At 35.2% G+C, this 6,405-nt stretch overlaps 1 pseudogene; it reads left to right on the top strand.

The window, feature by feature from the left end:
- Positions 1 to 2,842: 2,842 nt before the first annotated feature.
- On the top strand, positions 2,843 to 3,269 carry LOC108307313 (annotated as a pseudogene).
- Positions 3,270 to 6,405: the final 3,136 nt, after the last annotated feature.

Below are 6,405 nucleotides of genomic sequence, written 5' to 3' on the forward strand. Positions count from 1 at the left end.
ACAAATATCTAGAACTGAAATAAATTGAAGCTACATACTGCTTTTTTTTTTCCCTTCCCTTTTCTCAAAACATAAAGAATGCTTCAAAGAGTACTTTTTCTTTGCTATAGCAATAAAGGTTATTATGTGCCATATATTCTGTGTCATATACATCTCGATAAAAGATTAGATAGTATGTATTACATTAAAATAGGTAATTTTTACTTTAAAATTTTTACTTAATGTAAATTAATGTATTATTGCAATAAATATGACAAATACTTCTTCTTAGGGTCACATTGTCTAAAGTCTCAGAAATTTGGTTGAGTAGAAGATTTCAGTCTTACTTATAGCAGCTGTTGTTTTTGCAATCAACTGTTATAGGATATACCTTTAAGAAAGGAAAAAAAATGAAAAAAGAGATCCTGAACAGTGCACTGGTCTCTTTTGTCCTGCATTACTGCCATTACATTGTTCCTGGGTTTTGAATGTTGACTTCCTCCATAACTTTGACTTCCTGGGCAGCCAGTCCTCTGCCGTTACGGCTGTCTTCCTGACCAGAGCTGCTAGTGTCACTATGGCTGCTCAACAAACCAGCTTTTCTGTGTCTTAAGAGAGCAGAGTTTATTTTTTGAGGTCAGTCACAAAATCCTGACATCTATGTAGTTAATAAGTTTTTTGTTTTGTTTGTTTTTAAGCTCCCAAGGAGTAGGCAGATTTTTAAATTTGAATCTTTTTATTCATCAATAAATTCAGATCAGATACTGGGGGTTGTGACCAAAGTGTTATTTAAGCCACAAAATCCAGTTTAAATTTCAAAGAATTTCTTGTCAAATTTGAAATTTAAGAATCTGTAAATGTTGAACCTCCTCAATCCCAGGCAAGTTTCTTTTTCTTTTTTTTTTTTTNAAAAAAAAAAAAAAAAAAAAAAAAATTATGGCACCTCTCTCCTCTCCCTCTTGCCTCCTCTGCTCTCACCATGTGACACATCTGCTCCCCTTCACCTGTCATGATCAGAAGCTTCCTAAAGCCCTCAGCAGAAGCAGATGGTCCTATCATGCTTCTTGTACAGCCTGAAGAAACATGAGCCAAATAAATCTCTTTTCTTTGTAAATTACCCAGTGTCAGGTATTCCTTTATAGCAATGTCATCGTCAAATACTGTGGGAAAAGGCAGTCAGGAAAATCTTGGTCTTTGTAAATTGCTGTCCTGCCATTAGGTGAGTAGAGGAAAAGCAAAGAGAGACCCTTTACATTTTACCTGTCTTCAGCTCAAAAATCTCCAGTATTTTAGAGAGGGATATTTTGTTTGTTTGTTTGTTTGTTTTTTCAGTACAAAGGATTACAAATGCATGCCCTCAAAGGTCTAGAGTCATACAAATAATTTTAAAAAAGTAAATCAAATTAATTTTTTACACATATTTGTCTCCTAAGCTAAAGATACCCACTGAGGAAAGGAATTTTGTGTTGGTCTAAAGGACGTTAACTGTTTCAAATCTGATCTCAGCTGGGATGTTGCTTAGCTAATTCCCTGGATGTTAACATTTCATGGACATGGTAAGATTTACATCTGCAAGGGACAGAGAGGGCTTTGTACTTAAAAAACAAAAAAGTATGAAGCAACTGCAATTTTAAAAGGATGCTCTGTAATTTAGGCCAAAAAAGTAAAAACGCTGATGTCATTGGACTGCCAATACCATGACCTGGACCACTAGCTGTGAGGCAGGGATAGAGCATGCAGGGTTTTCTTTTCTTTTTTTTTTTTTTCTTTTGTTTTCTTTTTTTTTTTTTTTTTTTTTTTTTTTTTTTTTTTTTTAATCTTCCTAAAGTGCCATTTTATTCCTTTATAGTTTATTCTATACATTCTACAATCCACCCCACAAATATTTTATCTTGTGCATATTTCTTTGAATTATTGAGGTTGAAATGCATTTTGGATTTCATTGTTAACACTGGCTGTAATTATTACTATATTCAAAGCTCCATGCCAATGTAGGAAATAATGAAATATAGAGAATGCTCTCAAAGGGTAAGTTGCTGTTAAAAGGTATAAAAGAAAAAATTAAATAATCATTAATAATAATTACTTCTGTGTTCTATTTTTCAAAGAAAGTCTCAGCTAATTTCAAGAAATTTTTGTCATATATATTTTTAGATCATGATTAATATAATTAAAAATCAACAACAAAAATGCTAAATTCATTTGATTAGAAATTTGTGAATATACTCCTAAATGGCTCATGGAATGTTACATGCCATAATCTGAATGTCGTGTCTCCCAAAATTCGTATATTTAAATTCTAACCCCTGAGATGATAAAATTATGAGATAGGCCTTTTGGGAGGTGGCTAGATCATTAAGGTGGAGCTGTTCTCAATGGGATTAGTACTCATAAAAGAGGCTTAAAGAGATTTCTTGCACCTTCCACCATGTGAGGACAGGATGAGAAGGAGATATCTATTAACCAGAAAGTTGCTCCTCACTAGGCACTGAATCTGCCAGCACCTTGTACTTGAATTTCCCAGCCCTCAGAACAAACACACATATTTTTGTTATTTATAAGCTATCTAGTCTGATATTTTGGTATATCTCAAATGTACTAAGACATCACAAATGGACTAAGGCAATGAGAAAATCAATATGGACATGAAAGTATTGAGCAATAAACAAATCCTACATAAAATTTCTACAGAAAAAAACTTAGTTTATTAGTACTAAGCCTAAGCATTAAACAAAAATGTACAGCCTTAAATTTATAAAGGGCAGAATTAATGAAAACTAAACAAGACATGCATTCAATTTAAGAGGCTAGAAAAAGGAAAACTAAGGCAAGTATAGATAAGGAAATAGTAGAGCGACGCAAGATGGCAGCCACCACGGGCTTGGGAGTAAAAGTCCCTAGCAGTTTCCGACTGTTGGAAGAACTCGAAGAAGGCCAGAAAGAATTAGGAGATGGCACAGTTAGCTGGGGTCTAGAGGATGATGAAGATGGACAGGGATGATAATTGGGCCTCCAAGAACAATTTATGAAAACCAAATATACAGCCTTAAAATAGAATGTGGATTAAATACCCAGAAGTACCTCCCTTTGTAAGATTTGTAACAAAAATTAATATGAATAGAGTTAATAGTTCTAATGGGGTGGTGGACCCAAGAGCCATATCAGTGCTAGCAAAATGGCAGAATTCATATAGCATCAAAGTTGTTCTGCAAGAGCCTCAGCGCCTAATGATATCTAAAGAAAATATGAAACTCCCTCAGCTGCCTGAAGGACAATGTTACAGCAATTAATCAAAAAGAAAAACCAAAGGCCCTCCTCTTCCCTTCCCCCTCCATTTGATTTAAGCAGTCTTCATTTTCCACAGTAGTACATTTTCTAGATACGTCTTGTAGACCTCAAAGTACTGGAAAGGAAGCTCCCATTCAAAGGAAATTTATCTTAAGATACTGTAAATGATACTAATTATTTATCCATTTGAAATAAGCTGTGCTATAACAAATCATCCTGTCAAGTGTAACCACTGTCCATGTAGTTGAAATTCTAGGATCAAGACAGTCCATTTAAATTGATTCTCATCATAAATGTTGGGGCACATCTAACTCAACTGTGAGAAGACATATCACACAATCACCTTGCTGCTGATTACACAGCCTGGGGTCTCTGCCTTCTCCCATTACCCTTCTGCCTCCCACTCTCCCAGCAGTAACAGCCCTCTAGCCTGGGGGCTTGTTAGAGTACATGTGAAGGTTTCAGGTTGCAGCATGTGGGACTACTGCTCGGTGTGTGGGTTGCTTCGCCTGCAAGCCTGGTTTCTTTAAGTCTTAAATGACGCCCCTGCCAAGCCATCATCCTGTCCCCAAGCCCCTCCACTCCTGCCCTTGGTGGAAGCATAGACAGTGACCCCTCTGCTCCCTCTGAGATTGGCCTTCGGTGAGGAATTTCAGGGCTTTCTCTGTATCTTCTCTCCCCAGCCTTTATCGAGGGGTGTTTTTCTTCTCTCCTCCTCAAGACCCTTTTTGCACTATCACCACCCAACACTTTCCATGACACCTCCTTGCTTTGTCCAGAAGCCATCAGTTGGGGTTGGAAAGAGTCTCTGACCTCCCTTGTTTAGTTTTGGAACTGTACTTTTTCACTCTCCACCAGCCTGAGAAATGAATATTGGGTCCACAGCCCTGCCACCCTCTGCTGTCATCAGCTGATGCGTTGTTTTTAGCTCAGGTTTTGATAAGGTAAAAGAATAGTCATCAGAGTTACTCAGATCTGCCAGCTCTGAGTCCTTGGTGGTTGAACTCGGAAAAAGACCACATGAAGACACTTGTAATCACACATCCTTCTGAATTGTTTCACTTTCCTGTAGTTGCTTTTGTTTTTAAAAGTTGAAGAAGTTTTAAACAGGGCTTTCATTTGGCCATCCTTGCAATCTATTGGGGTCTAGTTTGGAATCTGACAACCGGAACAAAAAGAACCTTGAATCCGGTACGTGCTTTAGTTTTGCTGCTGCTGCTGCTGCTGCTTCTCAATATCCTCAGCAGGGATTAAGAGAGAACCTGGTGTGCACAACAGATCCCCTAAATTGGCAGGCTTGACCTCCTAGCAAATTGCTGCATCTTTCCATTTACTGCTCAGGATCAGTGAATGCTGAAATGTGGATGCATGCCGAAATAAAAGCAATTTGTTGGGGTGGGGTGGGACGGGGGTAGGAAAGAAATAGTAAAGAAAATATAAAAAGCTAAACCAAATTATATTCTTTGAAAATGTTAAGAAAGTTTGATTTTCCTTTTTATAAATTTCCATTTTAGTTTTATATTCAGGATGAATGTGTGCAGGATTTTTTACAAGGGCATATTGCATGATGCTGAGGTTTTATTGATCTTATTAACCAGATAGTGAACATAGTGCCTAATAGGAAGTTTTTCAGCCCTTACACCTCTCCCTCCTTTTGTTGTCCCTAGTGTCTGTTGCTCCCATTTTTATGTTTGTTCATACCCGCGATTTTCTGTTTCTGCATTAATTCACTCAGAATTATGGGCTTTGGCAGCATCTATGTTGCCGCAAAAGATGTGATTTCATTCTTTTTTGTGGCTGTGTCATATTTCATGATATGTATAAACCACATTTTCTTTGTCCAGTCCACTGTTGATAGGCATCTAGGTTGATTCCATGTCTGCTATTGTGAATAGTTCTGGCTGGGGAAAAGTGGTATCTCATTGTGGTTTTAATTTGCATTTTCTTGATAAGTTATATGAAGCAATTTTTCATATGGTTGTGGTTATTTGTGTTTGTGTGTGTGTGTGTGTGTGTATGTGTGTGTATATATATATATATATACATACATATATATATATAATTTATGTCATTTTCCCACTTTTGATGGGATTATCTGTTTTATTCTTGTTTGAGTTCCTTGTAGATCCTGGGTATTAGTCCTTTGTTGGATGTATAGGTTGTATATATTTTCTCCTGCTCTGTGGGGTATTAGTTTACTCACATGATTATTTCTTTTGCTGGGAAGAACATTTTTAGTTTAATGAAGTCCCATTATTTTTGTTTTTGTTGAATTTGATTTTTGAGTCTTAGTCATACGTTTTTTGCTTAGCTTTTTTCTTTCTCTATGTTGTTTTGAGTTTTCAAAGTCTTGCATGATTCTGTATATATTTGATAATTTTTTATTATATTTCTGTGAAAAATGTCATTGAGATTTTGATAGTGATTATATTTAATCTTTATATCACTTTGAGTACTATAGGCCTTTTTAGCAATTTTATTTATTCCAATTCGTGAACACATGATATCTTTTCATTTATTTGTAACTTCAATTGCTTTTATCAGTATCTTATAATTTTTGTCATATAGAACTTTTACCTTCCTCATTAAATTTATTCCTATTTGGTTATTTTTATAGTTAGATAAGTAGAATTAGTTCTCTTTATTTTGTGTTTGTGGGATAGTTCATTGTTAGTGTATTAAAAAGTAAGTGATTCAGATATGTTGATTTTGTTTTCTACAACTTCATAGCATTTATTTTTGTCACTTTATCTTTTTTGGTATATTCTTTAAGACTTTCTATATGTAAGACTGTCAGCTGAAAACGGGCAATTTTACTCTTTTCATTCTGAATTGGGCTAATATTTATTATGTTTTGTAACCTAATTATTCTATAATTTTGGTACTATATTAAATAGAAGTCATAAAGGTGGGCATTCTTTTTTCTAATCTTAAGGAAAAGATTTTCTGCTTTTCACCATTAAGTATGTTAGCTATCAGCTTTTCATATATTATCTTTATTATATTGATGTGCATACCTAATTTGTTGAGAGTTTTTATTATGAAATGATGTTATGTGTCAAATGCTTTCTCTACCTCTATTGAGACAACTATATCAAAAATTTGTCCTTCATATTGTTAATGTTGTCTGTCACATAA

The sequence above is a fragment of the Cebus imitator genome, unplaced genomic scaffold (assembly GCF_001604975.1).
Source record: "Cebus imitator isolate Cc_AM_T3 unplaced genomic scaffold, Cebus_imitator-1.0 Scaffold78, whole genome shotgun sequence".
Taxonomy (NCBI): Eukaryota; Metazoa; Chordata; class Mammalia; order Primates; family Cebidae; genus Cebus; species Cebus imitator.